At 37.4% G+C, this 25,122-nt stretch overlaps 1 long non-coding RNA gene across 1 annotated transcript in view; it reads left to right on the top strand.

The window, feature by feature from the left end:
- LOC131394773 (uncharacterized) overlaps positions 1-24,852 on the top strand; it is a 256,592-nt gene extending 231,740 nt beyond the window's left edge. The window contains exon 3 of the long non-coding RNA XR_009216231.1: positions 23,435-24,852. This is a non-coding gene — a long non-coding RNA (uncharacterized LOC131394773). The remainder of the gene's footprint in view (positions 1-23,434) is intronic.
- Positions 24,853-25,122: the final 270 nt, after the last annotated feature.

Raw genomic sequence — 25,122 nt, 5'->3', positions numbered from 1 at the left:
ACAATATTTCATATATAGAATTTTAATTAATGAACAATAGTAAGCATTTTTAAAATTTCCACCTGGATTTTTTTTGTTTTCTCCATCAGTTATTTAGTTTTAATTTTCTAAAAATAAGGGAATTATTCAATTTATCTTTCTGTTACTGACCTCAAACTCGATTGCACTGAGATCAGAGAATGTAGTCTATATAATTTTCACTCTTCAAAATATGTTAAGACTTAGCGTTTCAGTTACCTCTGAATTTAGTGGGCCAGAATTTTAGACAGTGCTGATCTGAGTGATTCTTTTGTTCCATGAGGCATCCCTGGATGGGGTGGTCTGGAGGGTCCAAGATGGTTTCATTCACATATCTGGTGCTTTGGCAAAGACGACTGAAAGACTGGGCTCAGCTGGGATGGTAGACCAAAGGGCTAACACCCAGCTGACCTCCCCAATTTGGTGGCCTGAGGGTAGTTGAGCTTCTCATCCTGAGGTCAGGGGTCCAGCAGCAAATAAGGAGGAATTGGAATGTCATTTTATAACCTAGCCTTGAAAGTCACATAGTGTCATTTCCATTGTACTCCATTGGCCAAAGCAGTTATAACCACTCCCAGATCAAGGAGATATGACACAGAACTCACTTCTCAATGAGCTATATGTCAAAACATTTGTAGGCATAAACCATTAGACATTCTTTATGGTGTATTACACAGTCAATTTTGATAAATGTATTTGTGCCTTACAAATATGTACATCTTCTAATTGTTGAGTGAAGGGATTAATAAATGTTTATTAAATAAGGCTGAGATTTTTCAAATATTCTATATTTTGCTATTTTTTGGCCTGTTTAACCTGCCAGTCATTGAGAAAAGAATACATTTGACAATTGAGTTTTATCAATTTTTGCTTAATATATTTTGAGACCATGTTAGTAGGTACATACAAATTAAAAATTATTATGTCATCTTGGTGAATTGGACTTTTTATCACAATGATGTGATCCTCTTAATTCCAGCAATGCTTTAGTTTTAAAGTCTCTATTTTTTCTGATATTACTATAGATACTGAGCTTTGTTTTGTTTTGTTTTTTTGTGAGGAAGATCAGCCCTGAGCTAACCACCATTGTTAATCTTCTTCTTTCTGTTGAGAAAGATTGGCCTTGGGCTAACATCCATGCCCATCTTCCTCTACTTTATATGGGACGTTGCCACAGCATGGCTTGACAAGCTGTGCGTTGGTCTGCGCCTGGGATCCAAAACTGCAAACCCCGGGCCACCACAGCGGAGTGCGTGCATTTAACTGCTGTGCCACCGGGCTGGCCTATGAGCTTTGTTTTTATTAGAATTTGTCAAATATATACTATTCCATCTCTCTCTCTCTCTCTTTTTTTTTTTTTTGTGAGGAAGATCAGCCCTGAGCTAACATCCATGCCAATCCTCCTCTTTTTGCTGAGGAAAATTGGCCCTGAGCTAACATCTATTGCCAATCCTCCTCCTTTTTTTTTTTCCCTTTTTCTCCCCAAAGCCCCAGTAGATAGTTGTATGTCATAGTTGCACATCCTTCTAGTTGCTGTATGTGGGACGCTGCCTCGCCAGACAAGTGGTGCTTTGGTGTGCGCCGGGGATCCGAACCCCAGGCCACCAGTAGAAGAGCGTGCGCACTTAACCGCTAAGCCGCAGGGCTGGCCCCCCATTCCATCTCTTTCAAATTTTCCATGGCTTTATATGTAAGGTTTCTTCATTTTTTTTACTTTCAGCCATGTATGTCCTTGTGTTTTAATTGCCTCTGATAAGCAGTGGATATCTTGTATGCTAGATATATTTTTTAAAAATGAATAATAAAATATTGATTTTTTGAGTTGACACTTTTCATATATTAAATTTATTGTGATTATTGATATATTTTGATTTATTTTTATGATCTTATTTTTGTCCTTTTCATCTCACTTTTTGATACTCCTTTTTCTCTTTTCTTGCATTTTGAAAACTTGACTGCACTTTTTTGTTTTTCTAAATTTTTCTAAATTTACATTTCTTCCTTCAGTGTTTAAGTTATTCCCTCTATTTCTATTCTTTTATTGGTTGACATTTTGAAATTTTACCATGCATAACATACTAAAGAAAGTCTGAAGTTAATCAATATCCTAACCATTCTTCCTGAACAATGCAAGTATATTAATTCTCTTATCAGCTATTCCTATTTTGTATTTTACCATCCAGTAAGTTTTTTTGTTTCAAAAATTAGACTCTTCATTCTAAATGTTCTATTTTAATGTCCCTGGTTGGGCATTTTTAAATTCCTCATTGCTAGCTCATTTTCATGAGTCCACCTTTTATTTCTCTAAAACTTTCCTACATAATTAACTTATATCCTAAGCTGATAAGTGCAGTATTTGAGAACCTTGGGTTTCCTAAATTTAAAGCTTGTTATTTCTGCAGATTGCCTTTCATTCTGGTTTGTTATTTTTCGTATTTGATAGAACTCATTTGATTATGATCTCATTTATGTTTGACCTTTTTCTGCAGGAATCCTGAAGGTATAAATAGGGAATTTATTTTCAAGAGAGGATTTGCATTTGCTTCTATCAGAAGCTAAAGGTTCTACCAAGTTTTAATTACTTTAGCTTCCATTTGGAGTTCAGAACTGAAGGGAGAAGTCTTTGATTTAGCAACCACTCTGGCTGCTAGGCCAACACTCAGTCTCCAAATAGCTGGCCTGGCAGGGGTATTGCCTTCAGAGAATCTTTCTCTTTTGCTTAATATTCATCACTCCATGTCAGAATTCACAGCTCAATTTTTTTTGTTTGCTCATTTTTACTGCTGGAGTTGTAGGAAAGGTGTGGACGTTTGCATTACCTTCGATAAGCCCAGCATTGTATTAAAAAATATTTCTTCTCTACCCTACCTTAGAATCTAGTTGGTATGTAGGAAGGGCCTTAATGTATCTAGTCCAAAGTAAGAAGAATCTTCCATTTTTTCAGAAACAATAACTGTGATACAACATTATTAAACCTTCCCTTGGACATAACAGCTTGCAGCTTCACCCCTTTACAACCACTTATTTCAAAGAAGTTATGTGTACTGCCTTCCACGATTTATGACAGGGCTCGAAAACTGACAGAGCCCATTGCTTGAGACCATTAGTTTGAGAGACTTTGGCTTCTGAAGGGAAATATATTGGCAAGTCCTTCAGAGAATATATGAAAAAGTCAACCAGGAATATGCCAAACGGGTTGGGCAACTCTCCTGCTTGTAAGTCTCCAATTTAAATAGAGTTTAATGAAGGAGAGCAGAGCCTGAGAAAAGCCCATTTTCAGGTGTGCGTATAGTGTGCCACCAAAGACAATCAAGAGAATTAATTATGAGGATGATGAGCAGCATTGGACAGGATCTGACATTGTGTGCTCTGGTGGACACATAACTATAAAAACAAATGCACAAGAAATAGGCTTCTTTGATAGTATGGGGTAAGGGCTTCTGGAGATGGGGGCTAAGATTTCCAGTAGGTGGATAAAAATACCAATTGGTTAAGAACCAATAGGATTTATATTTGTTAGCTTTTCCCCCTATAGCTCTAACAGGCCTGTACCTGTTTTATTTGCAGCCTGAATTTGAAAGATACTTTTTTTTTAATGCAACAATTATTACACAACCTGGATTTGTTGAGATAACTATGTGCAGAAAATAATACAATTAGCCCAGATATAAGGAAATGGTCAATTTCCAGGTGTGCTGAAAAATTAATATAAAAGATTTCTATAGCAAGTCACATTCCATTAAAACAAAAGTATTAACAATAAAAACGTGTATAATGAAAAATATTAGAAAGCTCCAGCTGATATGCAACTTATTTCAAGAAATAATTTTATACAATTAAGTTCTAATACAGAAAAGTCTTGGCTGTCTTTTGAAAATTTTATTGCTTCATTTGCCAAATATTTATTGAATGCTTATGTGCCAGGCACTGTTATAGGAATTGGGAACATAGCTTTGTGTAGATCAGACAAAATTTCCTCTTTCAGAGCTTACCTTGTAATGGCAGGAAACAGATAATAAACAAATAAATATATACCATATCAGGTAGTAATGAGAGCTATAGAGGAAAATAAAGCAGAATAATGAGAATGAGAATTGTTTGGAAGTGTGTGAATGTATGTGTGTGTGTGTGTGTGTGTACATGCGTGTTTACTTTTTAGATAAGCTTGTCTGGTAAAACCTCTCTGATAAGGTGACATTGGATCAGAGACCTAATTCTGAGGAAAGAGAGCCTTGCAGATATCTGGTGTAAGAATATTCCAGGCTGGGGAATTAGGTAATGTAGAATGATGGTGGATGCATTCACGGAACAGCTGGAGTATGAAGTAAACACGTGCATCGTATTTTCTCTGAGAGAGGTAGTAGAGGACCAAATTTTCCATGGTACGAATGTGATTTTCATAGAAATTCTAAGCAATGACAGCAATTAAACTCTCTAAAGATTAAAAACATATATTATGTAGGTTGTTATCATTCCCTGGTTATTGATTGATCACTGTCTACCTAGCTTATAGCACTATGCTAAGAGTTTTAAGACTTAGTCCCTGTTTATAAAGTTCACAATACAATTCTGGACATAACTCTTTTGTTCTGTTTATTATCCCTTTGAACCATATCCCTTTTCTTTTCTAAAAGGATTCCATTTGGACTATGTGGTTTTTCTTAGGCTGACCAATGTCACCACCTTCCTGGTCATTAGTCTCGACAAGTGGGCACATTGATGCCTGGAGGGTCTCCTTCCCCAGTCTCTTTTATAACATGTCTTGATGTTAGAGGAAACTTCTGGATGCTCCTCCAATTTTCCTTTGGTTGCAGAAGACTTGAGGATCCACTTCAACTTTATTTGTCTAAATGTTTCCTTCTATTGCCCAGGGATCTGGATAGAAAAGTCACCTGTGGGTTCCATCATGTACAACCTCCCCTGGTTCCCACAACCTCCTTGCCAACAATTAACATTAGGGGCTGGGGAGTAGGGACATCTCTCCAGGAATTCATTTCTCTTCTTTCAGATACTCCTCCTCCCCCAGACCTGATCAAACTCTGGAAGTGGGTTAGCATGAACTTTCATCCAGTCTTTTCCTTTTCTTTCTTCTTTTTTAAATTAAGACTTCATTTTGGTGGGGGAGCAGTTTAAGTTTCACCCCAAAACTGAAGGGAAAGTACAGAGATTTCTCATATACCTCTTGCCCTCACACATGCATAATGGCCCCTATTATCAACATCCCCCACCAGAGTAGTACATTTGTTAAAATTGATGAACCTACATTAACACAATCCAGTCTGTTTCCAATTGTTTATTTATGTACTAAACATTATACCTTTTTTCCTTCAGAAATGTGCATTTGACATCTCAAATCAAAGTTTTGGAACACAAGCCTTATTCTTTCTCCAAAAATGTAGGTCTTAAGATTAAAATTCTTTGGCTTTCTAATTTATTGTTTCTTCCTTCAATTTCAAAAGTCTACTTAGAAACTCAAAAGCCAACAAACTGGCTTTCTGCTCTCTGCTTCTGGCTATGTAGGCTCTTTTCTGAGGTGATAAGCTTGGAATGGCTTCAACTCATGGGCAAGTTTTAATTGGGAATAAAGAACTTGTCTGTGAGCATATTTAAATCTTATCCCGCCATATGACAAAGTAAGTGAATAGTTGAGTTACATATGTGGTATTATTAATGAACACTGGTTTCATAAATGACACACAGAATACCTCCATATAGCTACATATCCCCTCAGACTTTTGTCTCTGACACTTCTGGATTCAAAGTTCAGCAAATGCTTATTGGATTTCTTCTCTGTAATGTTACTGCAAGAGAAAAATAAAGGTGACTATGAAAAGCTGCTCTCCTAATATGAAAAATAAGGCATGTATACCAATGCCTGTGAGGTTCCTGAGCACTGAAATAGTTCTAGCCTAAGAGACATGATTGGATTAGGCAATTAGAAGGACTTGTCTTTGGTGCCATTTCATTGCCAGTTATCTCTTTTGGAATTTGTCTTACCTGACCTTTAATTTTTGTTTTTATTTTACCTTGTTGTTTTCAAATAGTATCTAGTTGGTAGTAATATATAAATCTATGTGTCCAGCCCTGAGGTAAAGACTTGTATATTCTTCTACAGAGACCTCTGGTGGGATGTCTCATAGATATCTCAAAAGCAAATGAGCAAAAGTGAACATTTTCTGCAAACCTGCTCCTTTCTTTTTCCACTATATGATCAAGTTCCATCAATTTTATAGGCTTAATAGCTCTCATATTTTTATTCTCATTTCTATCAACTGCTACTACCTTAAATCAGGTCCTTATTATCTTTCCTGAACTAAGCAAATGAACTCTTATCTTCTTTCCTGCTTAAAGTCATCGTCAGATTCCGTCTTATATGATTTTCCTGGTTGATGCAATTGTCCCTAAAATCCTTCAATGTCTCCTTCATTACCTTCAGGATAAAATACAAACTTCTTAGTCTAATAAAGAAGGTCCTTCATTATCACACAAATGGTCTTCAAAAATAACATGCTTAAAAATCACTCCAGGAGCTTGTTGAGGTACAAATTCTAGAGTCCCATTCTTAGAGATTCTGGTTTATTGGGTCTGGGGTTAGGCCCAAGAATTTGTATGTTTATCAGGCACCCCAGGTTATACTGATGCTGGAGTCTTCAGAGCATCCTTTGGAAAGCACTGCCTGAGATCATAAGCCCCATGGAGGCAGGGACCATCTTGTTTCTTGTTTTTCTCTTAGGATCTAGTATAGTGCCTAATCTTCAGTAAGCTCTCAATTCATATTTACTGAATGAATGAATCTACACCTGTATCCTTTTCAGAACTCATTTGCAGCTCCCTATCAGCTACCATGTCTCAGAAAAACAGAATATACAAGTCAGTTTCCCTTCTCTCATCTTTGCGTATCGCACATGCTGACTAGGCTGCCTCGTGCTAAAAAAAAAAAAAGTAGCACAACCAGCAGCTATACCTAAATTTTCTGATGCATTTGAACACAGCATACAATTCAGATTCCATGATAAAAGTTAAAGACTGTAGTTACATTAAACTGCTAGAAAACATAGAAATAAATGAGAGAAAAAACATCCATATCTTAAGAGATATTTATGTATGTATTTCTGTGACCCATCCAATGCATTGGTATTTGAGTAAAATTCTCTTGTTTAGCTTTTTAAAATAGAGATATATGTTATGTAAAGGCATATCTTTTGCATTAAAAAAATGGGTTTCCAGGGTTATAATCTATGTGGTGAGCTCTAGCAGAGACGCAAATTTAGAAATTTTAAGAGTCTATAGCTCATAGCTCAGGTACAAAAACGTATCGCTGGCTCCTTGACATGGCATTGCAAGTCCCTCCTTAAGGGGGTCCTTGCTTTCCTGCACAGCCTCATATAATCAGTCTGCTTAAAACCCTGGAATGGTTTCTACTGCTCTTAGGACAAAATCCAAACTGTTGATACTGCCTGTAACGCTCTAAATGACCCTACTCCTTACCCTGTGCCTCTCTTCCTCTTCTTTTCCTGACTCTTCAGAGTCATTTTCCTTTCAGTTATTTATTTAATTTTTGCTGAGGAAGATTAGCCGTGAGCTAATATCTGTGCCAATCTTCCTCCACTTTATATGTGGGTCACTGCCACAGCATGGCCAACAAGTGGTGTAGGTTTGCGCCTGGGATCCAAACTCACGAACCCAGGCCACCAAAGCAGAGCGTGTCAAACTGAACCACTACTTAACCACTATGCCACGGGGCTGGCCCTGCCTTTTAGTTATTTGAATATGCCATTTTCCTTAACCTGAAGGCTGCCTAAAATGCTGCCTGCACCTTCATAACCTCTTAACCGGAAGTCCTATCTATTTCCCAGATTTCAGCTCAAATTTTACCTTTTTAGGGATACTTTCCCTTCTCCTTATTCTAATAAATCAGTTCTCTTTGTATAGATTCTCTTGGCTCCATGTACTATTCCTTCCTAGCATGTCAAAAAATTTCATGCTATTTCTTTTTGATTATTTGATTGATAGCTCTGTTCTCACTGAACTGTATGTTCATGAGGACAGTGATGGTCTGGTTTGCTCACAATTGTACCTTCAGTACTTAGCTGCACACCTAGCACATAGTAACTTTCAGTCAATAATACCGACTTCAGCAGAATGAATGAAAATAAGTGCTTGTAATGTTCCCCCATTCCTCACACTTTAAGACATATAATTTAATACCCCTCTGTTTTTGCACGAACTAATTTCTTGTTCATTGGCATGCACCTACATAATGTTTAAGATAAAAAAATCAAATGAGACTTTGGTGATCCTCTTACAACTTCGCTACCCTTTTAGAAACAGTCTATCACCAAGTACTGCTTAATTCTACTTTAAAAATAAATCTAGCATCCATCCAACTCCATTGCTTTGGCACTAGGTCCAAATCATTATCATCACAGCAGTAGGAAACTGAGGTTCTTCTTTCTGTCTTAACCATGCCCATCCCCTGACCACTACCATCCATTCTCCATGTGACGGTCAAAGTGAGTTTTTAAAAAATGTTCATCAGGGGCCGGCCTGGTGGCGCAGCCGTTAAGTGCGCTAGCTCCTCTTCGGAGGCCCGAGGATTCGCAGGTTCAGATCCCGGGCGTGCACCAATGCACTGCTTGTCAAACCATGCTGAGGCAGCGTCCCATATAAAGCAGAGGAAGATGGGAACAGATGTTAGCCCATGGCCAATCTTCCTCAGCAAAAAAGAGGAGGATTGGCATCGGGTGTTAGCTCAGGGCTGGTCTTCCTCACACACAGACAAAAAATTTTTATCAGATCAAGTACAGTTCAATTGCTTCCCATACACAAGCTCTTTGACACAGTCTTGCAGAATTTAGACCCTGTCTGTACTTGTAGCCTCTACAAGCATCACTGTGCTCCAGTCACATGGGCATCCTTTTAGTTCTCTGAGTGAACTGTGTTCTTTTTCATCTCAGAGAATTCACACATGCTCTTTCTTACTTCCTGCCTCACTAATTTCTACTCGTATTTCAGATCTCAGTTCAATATCATTTTCTCACAGAATTTTCCTCGACACCTTCAGTCTAAGTAAGTCTTTTTTAATATTTTCTGTCGTAGCACTCCTATTGTTTTCTTTGTGGTACTTCTCAAGCTCTAGTATTATGAGTGTGTGTGTGTGTGTGTGTGTATTTGTTCAACTCCAATCCTCACTCCTCTCCTTACCTCTTAGTCTGCAGGCTCTATGAAGGCAGAAACTATGTCTATCTTGTTCAACATTGTATCTCAAGGGGCCAGCATGGTGTTTTACTCATAGTAGGAAGTTGATAAATGTTTTGTTGATTGATAGATAAATGAACAAATAGCCATTTTCTTCTTTACATCACCTGTCATCAAGACTATAACACTTAATTGTACATATTTGTTTTATATCATCTGATTCTCCCTAGCAGCTGGTAAGTTCTCTTTCAGGATGATTATAGCTTTTTAAAAAAATCTATCTTTGTTTTCCCAGTGCTTACTACAGTACCTGAAATGTAATAGATATGATTATTATTTATTTGGAGAATACATAAATGTATTAATGTGAATCGTGAGTAGTTTAATATGGATGGAGCATGTGGTTGACAAAGGATAGGTAGGTGGGAAGGAAGAAAATCATATTGACTGCTTGAGAATTCACCATCCTAAGCTTGCATTTTACACTATGAATAATTAGAAAGTAGGTAGTGTTTGTCAAGTTTCTCCACCATAAAGTTTCTCTTCTTTTCATCCTTCCCTGTACGCTTTAAGAGGGAGTGACTATGTACAGCCCATATCTAAGGAGTGGAAGTTGGGCTGCTTGAGGGCAGAGTATCTACGTTGAATATTTGGAATTCTTCTGTAAGAATATTTGTCTTGTCTCCCCCATTTATTCATTTACTCATTTATTCATTCATATTACCACTGACTCACAGATATTTATTTTATACTTTAGTATTAATTATAATCCTAATTAATTTATTTTATTGTTGAAATTGTTCCACATTTGGCCATTGGGACCTCTCTCAGTTGCCTGCTATACTCTTTTAACATACTCCATCTTTGTGTGTGTGTGTGTGTGTGCGTGCGTGTGTGTGAGCACTTCCTTAATTTCTGGCACTATGAGATGTACAAGGCTCATCTTGCATACTTCCTGTTCCAGTCCTAGAATCAGCCATTTCTCCAAGGATCCTGGTTCCTTTGTTGGAGAATGGTATTAGAAACGCAGATCTGGGTGCTACGTGTACTCATTGCTATTACAGTGTTGTTTCTTTTAGGCCCTCTCAGATGACAAAGTAAAAATATATGTGTATATATTGATCCATGTATATACACATATCTATAAATATTTCTATATGAAACCATCTCTATGTTAAGCCAAATGTGAGTTCATACTGATGTCTTCAACTCTAATCTATGACCACATGGTTCATTTCAGCCTTTTAGCCTTGCATCTCTGTAAACTCATACTCCAACAGTGAGAAACCTTACTTAATTGTTCCATTCCAGTTTACGTGTATAATAGTATCAGAATTATTAACCCATAATTCCGTTGGAAATACCGTTATCAACTGACTAAAACTCTTATGTGTAGTTCTTTTTGCCTTTAGTCTTGTAGACTCCATTCCTTTCCAAAGTTATTTAGATCAGCACCTTTCCCCCCATCCTCTTCAGTTAGGTTGTTTTGTACGTTTGTACTACATTTAGATTCTCTTGTCACAGTCTGCCTTCCTTCCTGAGATACCGAGATCTCCCAAATGATTGTTTAAAAAATATTTGCCTACATTGTCACTCTTTGTGCTGTAAAGTTCTATGGCTTTTGACAAATGCCTAATGTCTTGTATCTATCATTACAACATCATACTGTGCTTTACCTATTTTTTTCAGAAACTGGTCATTATGTGCATAACCACTTTATCTTTATCCCCCTCCCCCTTTACTCTCTGTTCCCATCTACTTTTAAAAAGCGTGTATCTTTAATTCCTTTCTGGAGGTTCTCCTCTTCTCTTCTGTACTCTCTGTACTAAATTGATCTATAGGTAGTTCATCTTCCCGGTGATTAGCAGGATGGAGAGATCTTCTAATACTGCTTCACTGTGGTTTCAAAATGGAAATAAAAAGGAAAATACATCATACTTGTCTGGCACCTTTTATTTATCACTTCAGTAATTGCTTAATTTACCAGTTAAACAAACCTCCAAATAAGATTTTTATAGATGGTTGTGATGAGACAGAAGACCTTTCCCAAGGTTACAGAAAACTTCCCAAATCATAACCATGGAAAGAGTATTTCATTTCCTTGTGCCATCTACGCAGACAAGCTTGCCTCCTCAATAATGAATGCAGAAAAGTAAAATCATATTTCCCCATCTCCCTCCATCCTTCCTCTCAGGGATCAGGTACATTTAGGAAGCAAGAATATTGGATAGCACCCAGCTACATTTGGGAGTCTTTCAATGGCACGGTTTTAATCCAATCTTGGTTCTGGTATTTAGAAAACCAGACATATAATCTCTGTCTCTGTAGGGGATCTAAGCACTCACATGCTTTTCTCGCCAATGCTGTCTGCCTATTTTTGCCCAAAGACATAATAACTATTTTAGGTAACTTCATACTGTGACAAGGCTGTGTTATGTAAATGAAATGAAGACATTTTAGGCTGAATTAATGGATGATTTTTAAGGCAAGACAATTTGGAGAGAATGTCTGTGCAATTTGGGCAGAATTTAAAACTTCCTTTACAGTATTGACTTTAGCACACACTTGAGAAGCTATTTTTTCTCAAGTTACAGTCTTATTCTCTTTCTTAATCAGTCTAATACTTAGTTATTTACACAGTGCTAATTATCTGAGCAAAGTATGCGTCTGCTAATTTGAAACTTTCCTTTCAAAAATAGAGCATTAGTTTGAATAAATTATGACAAGTATTTGCTTTGACACATTTTAAAGGTAATTTCTAATACGTAGAAGGTATAACTATGACATACGTTTGCATAAAGGAAAATATAATGAATATTTTATTAACTTATAAAATATGTTTTAATAGCATCAGATTTCTCACAGAAAGTTAAAAATCATGAAACTCTTTTTTTTTTTTTTTTGTGAGGAAGGTCGGCCCTGAGCTAACATCTGCCAATCCTCCTCTTTTTGCTAAGGAAGACTGGCCCTGGGCTAACATCCGTGCCTATCTTCCTCCACTTTATATGGGACGCTGCCACAGCATGGCTTGCCAAGCAGTGTGTTGGTGCGCACCTGGGATCCGAACCAACGAACCCCGGGTGGCCGCAGCGGAGCGCGTGCACTTAACCGCTTGTACCACTGGGCCGGCCCCAATCATGAAACTTTTATGTTCTGGAAAAATGAAATTTCTTGAAAGTACTGTCCTTACACAGATGCATATAGAAGTGTTAATATTACGTACACAAAGAGTTCTTTTTAAAAGAAGTAGAATTAAAAAATCACTGTCAAAAAAATCACTGTATTCTACTTTTCTAACCATCTATCTCCAAAGATTTTCCTGATTTCCTGACTCTCACCGGCACCGGGATTGTACCAGGAACCAAGCTCAACAGCCCAATATCACCTGTGACTTACACTCGACTTGTTCTATCCTATCATATGCCATATTCTGTAGATTTTACCTCATTGTTTCTTGAATCTCATTTCTATAGTTACTGCCACCCTCCTAGATACGTCTCTCCATAATTTGTATTTGTGCTGTGGAACGCTGAAGCCTGCCCTCCTGATTCCTTTTTCTCCCTGTCCTAGTGTATCTTACATAATGCTGACAAACTGATCGAGGTAAAGTGTTGTTCAATCATAATGTCTGCTTACTCTGTTGATAGTTTCCCCCACTGCTACTAAATTAAATACATATTCTCCACTGTAGTGCTAGAGAATTTTTTTGTCTTTGGACTCCAAGAACTTTTTTAGCTCCAGGAAAACAGAACTATTTGCTGTTCCCTACCCTTGCCCCTCCCCATACTCTACCCCGACTTTCTTACTTCTCTCCATTCCCATGTTAACTAGAATGTGTTTGGTAGCAACAAGTCCAACTAGATACTCCAGAATAGGGCAGGAGGCTGTTCCGTGATTACAAAGTTCAGGAAGAGTACATACTGTGTGTTCTTCTTGGAAGACAATGCATATTCACAAATGAGAGCCTGCAATGACATGCCATCAAGAAACTTGTTTAGTTTTGACTGGCTTTCCCAAATTTCTTGGACCATAGAATGCTTTTCAATGCAATCAATTCCTTTACTTGTCACATGCTTTTGTTCAGGCTGTTTCTTCTGTCTGGCATGAACTCATCTCCACTGCTTCCATCCGCAACCAGCAAGATCCTCTCTTCAAAGCTTATCTCAAATGCTTCCTCTTACACAAATCTGTTCTTGAATCACTATCAAACATAGGTCTCTTATTTAAACGTTTGTAGCACTTTTTTTGTAACTTTCTTATGGCACATACCTTCCTCTGACTTTTGTTCAGTTACTTGTGTTCTTGGTTTTAACCAACTGACCAGACTGTAAACTCCCTGAAGATAATGATCACGTCTTATTTGTCTCAATATAATTTCAGGGGATAATACTATTTCTTGTACATGGTAAGAGTTCAATAAATATTTATTGTATTGAGCTTTATAATAATAGCAGTTTTCTATAACTTTTGAAACACATTATCTGATTTGATCCTTATCACTCTGCAAGCTGGGAAGGGATTATCGCCCTCATATTTGAGGACTGAAACCAATGCAATTTCTTGTCCTTGTGTTAAAAAATACTGGATACAGGCATACTTTACTTTCCCAATATTGAGAATAAATGAAACGCAATTTAGCTGCTTATTCCAGAATATACTTAATCTAAGAAGATAAAATTATGAACCAACTAAACCAGTATTTATCAAGACTGTCAGTTTGCTCATCAAGAATCCCTTCAAGACTTTCACCTCACTGGGCTGACCAATCCAAAAGTATTATGTCATAAATTCTGCCCCATCTCAATCCTTGAAAGACTTGCACTAACACCACCAGCCTGGGCCCTAAAATCCTATAAATAGTCTCTCTTCTTTAACTTCTCAGATCAGAGACATTACCAAGATTTTGTGATCGTCTCTTCTACTGCAGTTGAATCTAATAAAGTTAGCTTTACTTTGTCAACAGCTTTTACTGCTGGTCTTCTGGAGGAATGAGTGGTTGGCACTGATAAATGAAAAACTTGATGCTTAAAAGATTAAGAATTTACACAAGTTGTATAGTTAGGAAATGGTAGAGCTAGGATGAATAGTCAAGCCTCTTAAATCTTTATCTGTAAACTTTCCTCCATATTTTTCTTCTGTATTGCATCATTTCTCTGGAACAGCTATAAACCTCAGGTAGTTGTAAAAAGCAGTATGCAATTAATTTGTCCATAGCTTCTCCTTCAAATAAGTCTGTTTCATTCATTCATATAAACAAACAACAAAGCAAACAAACAAACAAACATACATACAATATTTCTTGTATCTCTACTATGTATCAAGCATTGGGAATATATCTATGACAAAACAAAACAAAGTTTTTGCTTTCAAAGATGTCACATTTCAGATGGGGTAGAGTGGGGAGCAAAGACAGTAAGTAAATAAATAAATAATAGTTGAAGTGACAAAATGATAGAGGGATTGCAATTTTACGTGGGGTTGTCAGAGAAAGCCCACCTGAGAGGTAACTTGAGATAATATCTCAAGGAAGTGAGAGAGCTAGCCAGATGTCTGCGGGAAAACCCTTCCGAGTGCTCACTGGATCAAGTCTAAACTTAAGAGACCATGAAATTTATGTTTAAAGAAAACTACAGTGATTGAGGAATCATTTTGTTGAATAAAATATTTATGGATTGAATCAATGCTGTAAGTGGTTTAAAGCTGTGTCAATGGTATTTGCCACTTTGTATTCTGGTGCTGCTTTCATTATAAACAATGCCCCCTGCTTGCTCTTGCATATATAAGTCATCTTTAATTCCTGATGGGTGACAGGTGACCCTCTCCTCTGATTGATTTTTCTTCCATATTCCTATGTAAATTTCTTGTGAGACACAAAGTGCTTAAAAATCCACTTTCCTTCTGAAAGCCTGAGGAATCATAGCATTTATTCCCAAAGCCATCAGGGTCAATTGGAGGGAGAAAAACCAAATAGGTTGTAGTTAGCCATTCATTTGGTTCATATACTGTGAAATAACTCCTTTTAGATGATTGAAGATAGAGAAATTTCAGTCATTATGGAAAGATTGAGAAGTCCTGATAGTAAACTCTTTAAACTCTGTGTAATTCCACCAAAATACATTCTTTTGAGTAATTTCTCCCAGTGTTTCTGAAGCATTTTAATGAGGATAGACACATAGAAGTCTTTGCCAAAAATATTTTTATTGAGCTTTCAAAGATAAAAAATGCTGAAAGCCAAAGAGGTGGCCTTCACTATGTGATGTCATTACACATTAAGGGCTGCTTTTCAAAGCCTGGCCCTTAATCCATTTGCTCAGCATGACTATGTTTTTCATCTTAGAGCCTTCAGGGCTCCCACTCTACACTCTGGTCTGCCTAACAAGTCACACAAAATCTCTGGGTCCTGGCCCTCTCCAGTATTGCCTCTATCATTCCCTATAACAACATTTCCTTTCCAGCAAACCTCAAACAAATAGTTTAGAGTCATTTGCTCACTCTGTGCTGCCCCTTACCTCTCTTCCTTTACTTCTCTTTCCTCTTGCTGTGGAATTCTCCTTTCATTGTTTCACCTCTATGTTGGAGTTCTTCATGTTTCCACTAGATGCTCCTCTCTATTCTTTCTGCATACTATCCCTTGGGGATTTCATCCATCTTGTATGATTTCAGTTATTATTTCTCCGTAGATCACCTTACACTTACATCTACATCTTGGTTTTTCTTCTGGACTTCAGACACATGTATCTAGTGCTCATCTGGGTGTCCCAAAGGCACATTAACATTAAAACTCAACATATCCAGCGCCAAACCAATTATTTTTAATCCAAATGTTCTTTTTGGAGTCTTCCTGAGTTCCTTGAATGTCAATATTATTCAACTGATATATAAGACATAAAATCATTCATTTGGAGTAGTTGATCACTTCCTCCTTGTTGAAATACTTTCTTTACTTGCTTTCTAGGACACCACTCTCTCTCAGGAGTCTCCTCCTACCTTATGGTTATGCCTTCTCAGTTTTCGTTACTGGGCCCTCTTCATCTTTCTAAGCTCAAACATGGGAGTATTTTGGATGTCCCAAAGGCACATTAACAAAGGCACATTGATTCATTCATTAATTCATTGATTCATTGATTCATTCACTGATTGCCATGTGCTGGACACAGTTTTAGGTACTGGAAGTACAATATTAGATAAAACAAACTCTTTGTCCTCGCGAAGTTGACAGTTGATTTGGAGGAGGTGAGAACTGATAAATAAATATGTAATATGCCAAATAGCAGTAAGTGCTAAGGAGAAGATAAAGTAAGGTAAGGGAAGTATGGAGCCTCACAAATAAGAGGCTTTTGGTTGGTGAGATGCTCTTCAGTGGGACTATACTTGGAGTATCTGAGGAACATCATGGAGACCAGTGTGGTCAGAGTGGAGTGAGTAACGGAGTAAGTAATAGGAGTTAGGAACCGAGATGGAGCCTGGGGCAGAATCATATACAGCCTTGAGGCCGTTGTAAGGGCCTTGGCTTGTACGCTGAGTGAATGTAAAACTGCTGGAGGTTTTGGGAAGATAAGATGTATTTTACTTACAACTTAATATAGTCAGTCTGGCTTCTGTGCTGAAAACTAATTTTAAGGGAGTGAATGGCAGTGAGACCAGTTATCAGGCTAACGAAATAAATAAGATGAGAGATAATCACCTTAGATTAAGACTTAGACTTAGACTAATTATTATTAATAGAAATGGGGAGGAGCTATAAGATTCCAGATGTGTTTTGAAGGTAGAACTGAAACTTTGCTGATAGGGTTGGCTGTAGGTATAAGGGAAAGAAATAAGAATGACTCTCAGTTTTTCTCCCTAAGCATCTAGAGGATGGGATTGATATTTACTGATATGTACTGAGATAGACAAGATTGTAGAAAGACTAGGTTATTGGGGGAAAATCTGGATTTTAGACTTGAAAAAGTCAAGTGGATGTTTAATAATAATACGTGGCATTTGCTGAGCATTACAATATGCTGGGCACTGTTCTAAGCACTTTAAATGTTATTCACTCATTTAGTCCTCACAATATCCCTGTGAGCCCACTATTATTAGCCCCATTTTACAGATGAGGACATTGAGGCACAGTGTATTAACTTGCTCAAGGCCACATTGCTACTAAGTGGCAGAGCAGGGGCTTGAACCCAGGAAACTTGTTCCTGGACCTTGTAATTTTTACCCATGACACTATACCACATCTAGAATGACACACATTCTAGTGGAGGTACAGTGATACCCAAAAGCATACAGTATAGTGGTCATTAAAACCATGAGCAGGATAAGATCACTTGAGCAGTGAGATTAGATAGAGGAGAAGATAAGAACTGGGTCCTAGAATACTTCAGTGTTTGAGCTTAGAAAGATGAAGAAGGCCCAGTAATGAAAACTGAGAAGACATAACCATAAGGGAGGAGGAGACTCCTAAGAGAGAGTGGTGTCCCAGAAACCAAGTGAAGAAAGTGTTTCAACAAGAAGGAAGTGATCAACTACTCCAAATTTTGCTGATGGGTTAAGTATGGTGAGGGCTCTGCTGTCATCTCGATTTTAGCTAGTGAGTCCCATTTCACACTTAATTATGAAGAGATTATAAAATAGAATTGTAAGATAATAAACTTGTGTTGTTTTAAGCCACAAATTTTGTGGTAATTTGTTAGAGCAGCCATAGGAACCTAATATGGTTAGTAGAGGAAATGAGTTGGAAAGGTTAGACGGTGATGGCCAGAGAGTGAGATGCTTGAAACTGAGATTATGGATGGAGGGCAGTGGTTGATAATGAAAAGGTCTGTAGTAAGACCAGAGGTGGTTGAGGCAGGGTGAATGAGGAGATCACTGGAGAAGATAGTCAAGGAACTGAGTGGCCAGGGTACTGGAAGTGTCATCTATGTGGATAGTGAGATCAGAGGGATAGTGGCAAAGACAGAGATATTGAGCCAAGCACTTCCATGCTTGCTCCTCTCGAAACCATTCTCCATTCTCTTTGAACCCAAGTCCTATCACGCCTTTCTCTTACGTACAAGTCTTCACTATCTTCTCATTGATTTAAGTATAAAAACCAATACCTGTAACATAGTCATTACAATATCTTCATTTTTATCACATTGTTTCAAATGCTCTGTCTTTAGGGAAGCCGTCTCTAACACTTTGGACTAAGAGTTTTGTATGTTATGTTTTCACAGCAACCTCCTTTATCTTTCAATGCACTTCACCAGTTTTTTCATGTATTTTTTTATTCACGTGTCTCTCACACTCTGTGCTTGTGCGTGTGTGCAGGTGCATGTGTGTGATTGTTTGATTAACTTTCCCAGTAGACTGTAAACTTACTGAGGGCAGGCACCTTGTCAGTCTGTTTAATGTTGAAGAAACAAGTCTTCTTGCAGCTACAGTGAGAAACATTCTTTACTTGAAGTTTTATCTATTCAAGAGTAATAAGATAATTTTTAAATGATGTCTGTAGTAACTTTAATATAAAGAAATGAAACATTTGATTGTGTGCCTTCACATTTCATTTCAGTCTAAAAGTGATCTTATTATAGCTGATAATTTATCCCTATCCACTGGGACTATTGGTCTTTCTCTGCAATGTCTATGCCAGACCAGGTAGAGATAGGACTCTGGGCAAGCGTACTTGCTCAGGAAATCTAAACTTTCCCCCCAGACAGCTGTTTTTAGGTCTGGATCAAGGTAGTAGGAAGAGCTGACCAGCCTATTTTCTCCACACCATGTCATGGTCTTCAATTTCAGCTTTATCAGTAAGAAAAGTGAAAAATGGCAAAGAAAAATGAGGGAAGAGGAATCTAATGATAAGAATGACATAACTAAATGCAATGTAATAACCTTGTTTGATCTTGATTCAAACAAACCAACTATAGAAATCATATATACGACAATGAAAGAATTTGAACACTGACTGAATATTTAATGATGTTGTACTAGTTGTCTATGGCCATGTAGCAAATTACCCCAGAACTTAGTGGCTTAAAATAACAAACATTTATTATCTCACAGTTTCTGTGGGTCAGGAATCTGGGCATGACTTATCTGGGTGCCTCTGTCCCAAGGTCTCTCGTAAGGCTGCAGTTACAGTGTCCTCTGGGGCTGCAGTTATCTCAGAGCTTGACTGGAGGAAGATCGGCTTTCAAGTTCACTCATGTCGCTGTTGGCAGGCCTCAGCTCCAATCTGCCTGATGGCCAAAGTTATCAGTTCCTTGCTACATAGGCATCTCCATAGGACTACTCACAACAAGAGAGCCTGCTTCCTACGGATGAAGGCTCAGAAAGAGAAAGAGAGAGAGAGAGAGAGAGAGAGAGAAAGAAGTTGAGAGAGAACAAGAGATGGTAAGAAAGAGCAAGAGGATTTGCAAGATGAAATCTGCAGTGTCTTTGTAACCTAATCTCAGCGACAGTCCATCACTTTTGCAGTATTCTATTCATTAATAGTTTTAGTTCACACTCAAGGGGAAGTATTACAACAGAGCCTTGGGTACCAGGAGGTAAGGATCATTGGGGGTCATCTTAGATGGCTCCCTACCACAGATATTAAGGGATTATTGTTAATTTTTTGTTTAGGTATGATAATGATATCATGCTTATGTTAAAAATATTCCTTATTTTTTATTGATATATACTTAAATATTTATGGATGAAATGTTACTAAGTCTGGGATTTTCTTCAAAGTAATCCAATAGGAGGTGGGAAAGTGGATGGGGGTGTTTAGATGAAACTAATGGGGCCAAGAATTGATGAACATTGAAGCTGGATGTTGGGGTATGGGGGTTCATTGTATTATTCCCATTAACTTTGTGTTCAAAGTTTTCTTTAAAAAATGTTTTTAAAAAATAAAGATATTTTGGTCTCCATCTACATGATCCTTGTGTTTATTACACAATAGGTCTTATCTGGGTCAAGGAAAAATAAATTTATTTAATACGTCCCCTAACTCCCAATAGTAGTAAAATAAATGTGGCATATTTTTATAATTGATATTCATATGAAATTGTTTTATAGCTCTTCAGCCAATGCTAAGTCCAGAAATTTTTGATATTCCAACCAATTTACATTGGTGTCTAATCTGTTTTAATAAAGTTTCTATGATTAACTATCATAGAAACTTGAGATAACTACCCTATATTAAAAGCCCCCTGAGGTTGAATACTCAGGGTGATGTCATCTGAGAAGAAAATTCACCAAATGGTGGCATAATTATTCCCCGGCCCACTCCAAAGTAATTATAAAGCTGTGGTCTATTAAATTTAAATACTAGCTCTAAAATGTGTTTGTATCCTTTAGTCTAAAGAAGCTGGGAGACAACATTTAAAGAATGCTTATTTTAAAAGCATTTATATGGCTGGGGGGGAAACAAACCTATATATTTTTATTCTTCAATTCACTTTGTTTAGTAGATAACGAAGATGTAGTGTTTTTTATTCCCCTTTTTTCCACCAGAGTATATAAAGTGACCTTTCTAATAACCCAGAGGCACTAATACTAGAAATATTAGATTAATAAATGAATAAGTATAAGACATAAAAAATACGAGACATGGTACCTGCTTTCAACATATATTAAAATTTGGCTAAGAAGATAATATTCATAAAAAGATAAAGGGCAAAATAAGGTCAAATAGAATTGGCCAAATGGGGGATAAAGATACCAAGTGACACAGAATTTGAAAGGAAGGAAGAAATGGCTCTGAGTTTGACTGTCAAGGGAAGGTTTTATTGAGGATGCAGGACTTGTGACAGTAAGATTCAGAAATCTGAAGAGAGTAAGACAAGGGACTGAATGTCTCCTCTACTGCATATTCTGCCATCATTCAGGTGTGTGTGTGTGTGTGTGTGTGTGTGTTTGTATAAGAAGGATTTTTCTTAAGATACTGAACACTTGTTTTTTTCAATTAAAATAGATTTAGAAGACTATCTTATTTTTTACTTAAATCCTCTACAAAGTAGTTCAAACTTTCCTCTGAGTAATTCTTTTACTTGAAATTTCCACTGTAACTAGACGTGTGAACTCACTGCTTACTTTCTTCTGTTTCTTTGAACAGACTTTGTCAAGGAATACTTGTCATCTTTTGCATCATAATTTTGGAATTTACTTACCTTTGCAATATTCCTTAAATTCTCTATGAAGATTTCTCTCATCTCTCAACCAATGGGAATATCTCTTCTATAGTCTTACATTGAACTCCTTGTCTCCTTGTGTCCATCAAACATTTATTTGGCAACACATTCAATATTTTGTTTGTGTTCTTTTTCTGTGAGTATTTTTGATATCTACTTCGATCAAGGTTAAGATCACTGGAAGGCTAGGCCACGTCTATTACTTTTTGTGTCCCTGAAAGACCTTGCAAGTAGTTGATTTTTAGTACATGCATGTTGAAGAAATCATGAAAAATGGTTTGCAAAGCTTGCCATTTATTGACTGCTTTATTTCACTGCCGAGTGTGTTCATGTATAAGCTGCTCAGTGATGTGTCTTGAACTGTTCTGCACGGGCTCTGTTCAGTTTCTTAGGGAGGATGTGTTAGTTGTTAGCTCATTTACTTGCAGAGCTCTTTCCTGAGGAGTCTCACGGTCTTTCAGGAGCAACATACGATTGCAACATTTTTAGGCCTGTCCTCCCTCAGTACTTTACAGATACTTATTGTAGTGTCTCTGTCTAGTTGCGGTGATGCTTTCTCTTGAGATGCCGTGTGAATGAACAATCTGAGACGTGTGAGTGAAAACGGTGCAGTCCAGCGGGACAGAGGTGATGCTAGAAGCATGTTATCAAATTGACCCTTAAGTGGTCTTTCAGAATCTTGTGAAAGGGGAATCAATTAAGGTAATTTAGTAATAAACTGAGTCCATAGAAATTGTTAATTCTTTTTAAAAATATTAATATATGGAGAATATATGCTGATATAGCATTTCTACATCAACTTTATGATATATTTGATATTATTTCTGATCACTTTTCTTATATGAAGACATTAAAGCATGCTCAACGGATTTCTGGGTCAACAAGAAAGTTGTCAGGCAGTTAGTGAGACTCTGCATAGAAAAAAGCAATGTGAAACAAACAAAAAAGACAAAAACAGACAAACAATAACAACAAAACAAAAACCAACCAGAATATAGAAAGAAAAACAAAATGAAAACAATATAAGTTATTAAGATAAAATGTAAAAAAATTACCGTATCCTAGAAGGAATTTTTATTAACAAAGCTCAGATAGGTCACTGAGAGTTTGGTTATACAGGAAGAGCGTGGCTTTCTATCTACTCCTACTATAAACCATTGCTTCTAAGATACTGAATCAATTTACTAACTAGAAGTAAAGCCATCCTCTTACTTCAAGCAAGTCGCTTTCTGAGGAATGTAGAGCAATTTTATCACTGTCTGGATGTTCATTCATACTTTTCCCTGTAATGCAGTTTGGCTGTGGATAAGAGGTGATACAGTCCAATCATGTATGAAAATTCAGTTGTAAGAAGGAGTGGAGACTGGAAGTGCCAAAGCATGAATTCTGAGAATTGCAGTTTTTATACACTTATCCTGGCAAGAAAATATTGCCACTTTAGTAGCAATATTAGGTGCCATTCATCCAGTACTTATTATGTGCCAGGCACTCTGCTAAACACTTCACATATACTATTCTATTTAATTCTCATAATAGCACTGCAAGAAAGATATTATCATATCTATCTTACAAATGATGGGAATGAGCTGCAAAGATTAAATCATATGCTCATGATTGCATAGCCTAAAAATGGTAGAATTGGTAGAACCCACTTATGCCTGATTCCAATGTGTCATTTCATAATTACTTTTAGAATAGTTCAAATATTTAAGGAATAAATTCATCTTTATAGAGTCAGATAATCTTGTACTAGGAGCAGGAGGTAAATGACTATTAAAGATATTGGAAATTTGACCAGGGACTCTGCAGATAAACTGTCCTAGAATATTCCAATAGCAATCAGGTTTGTTATAAGGGATACTTAGGAAAATCTACCCACATATTTATGGGGAAAAATCAATGCCTGAATATTGAAATTTGCTTACCATTACAACATTCCTCAAATTCTCTATGAAGATTTCTCTCATCTCTCAACCAATGAGAATATCTCTTCTGTAGTCTTGCATTGAACTCCTCGTCTCTGTCAAACGTTTATTTGGAGCATATTCAATATTTTGAATTTTTTCTTTCAGAAACAAGTAAATGGAAAACAAAATAAAATAAAGGAAAACACTGAGCTTAAACTGTTTGGAGAAATGGAGAAGCTTTATTCCTTCTACTTGGTTCATGATTGGAAGAGGCTTGGAGAATGGCTAAACAGTTTCCCTAGGGTTGGCAGAAGCTAAAGGAGAAGCCTCTGGTCCAGGGGGCTGAAGCCTCTAGGCCGGGGGTAGAACCTCAAAGAAAATCCTCCAGGCCAGGAGGCTTCCCCACTGAGAAGACCCAAACCAGAGGCCTCTTGCCATTCTTGACAATGAGTCTCTCATGGGGTAATCGCCCAGGGAAGATGTGCAGGCTGGTCAAGTGGTCACCATCTTCTTGAAGATTTCCACATGCTCACACATCCAGGAAGTGACTCCCCGGGGATTCACACAGAAGAGCTTACATAGGCAGAGTAAGGCTTTATTCAGATTCTTCTCAAAGACTTGGAGGCTTCTATGGCATCCAGGTTATCCCACTCACCACGGGATGGTGTACGAACCTCTTAGAAGATGATACAACTGCTGTGCATATTTTGGAGATTTAGGAAACACTCTAACTTCTTTTTTTGCGGAGGAAGATCAGCCCTGAGCTAACATCCGATGCCAATCCTCCTCTTTTTTTTTTTTTTTGCTGAGGCAGATGGGCCCTGACCTAACATCCGTGCCCTCTAACTTCATTTTTGCCTGCTCACAAGTATCTGCAGTCCTCCAGGAATGAGGTTGAAATAGTAACTTAGGGAGAAGAAGATACAGGAGGCCTTCGGGCTTTCAGGCAAGCACGTTGCATAAGAGTTTCACTCCCAGGTAAATCTAACAGTATTCTGAAGCCAAGCTCAGTCAACTTTCTCGTCTGGATTTAGAGAATCAGAGTCCTCCATAAAACAAGGATGCACATAAATTGAGGTCCTAGCTTAAAGTCCTATTTCAAGTAGGCTACTGGGCTAACTGGAATTCTTCTATACTTGTTGGTGTAAGGGGGTGTTGCAAAATCTTTCTAGCTAATCACATTTCTTGAACACATTCATTTTATCAATGAAAATTATTACTAACTTACCTTATGCTAATTAATGGATGTGCTAAGGGTAGATTTTGATGAATTTGAAGCACTTGTATAGCTACCACTGAATGCAGATTCTGAGTGAAGATACTTCCAAAGATAGGTAACCTTCCTCTCCCTCCCCAGTGTAATTTATATGCCCTATTTATGTATTTTAAAGTAAAGTGCCAGACTGACAAAATTACATTGGGTATATGACACACAGAAGACATTCAGCCAAACTAACAAAGTTTATTCTGAGGTAGGGCTTTGATCCTAGACCACTCTCTAGTTTCCTGATCTGGATTAGTTGTCTTTTTCCCCATTAGTTTAAGTACTTAAGTAGTTGCAGGCCTAATGATCTCTTTGACCCTTGTCCATGCTCTGATTCCTATCAGCCCACTGAAAATGACCATATTAAGGTCAACAAAGACCATTGCATTACTAAATCCATTGATGAATTCTTGATTCTCTTCTTACCTAACCTATCAGTAGCTCAGTGATATTTTTATTGAAATGTCACTTTCTCTTTGAGGCTTTCCCTGAGTACTCAATCTAGAATCGTTAGGTCCCACCCTCATTGCTCTACTTCCCACTTCTTTGCTGCTTCTCCTTAGCTGTTATGTCTATCTATATATTTTAC

This window comes from Diceros bicornis, chromosome 3, assembly GCF_020826845.1.
Source record: "Diceros bicornis minor isolate mBicDic1 chromosome 3, mDicBic1.mat.cur, whole genome shotgun sequence".
In the NCBI taxonomy this organism is placed as follows: domain Eukaryota; kingdom Metazoa; phylum Chordata; class Mammalia; order Perissodactyla; family Rhinocerotidae; genus Diceros; species Diceros bicornis.
Note: the sequence above shows the minus strand (reverse complement) of the source record. Positions and strands in the feature narration are given on the sequence as shown.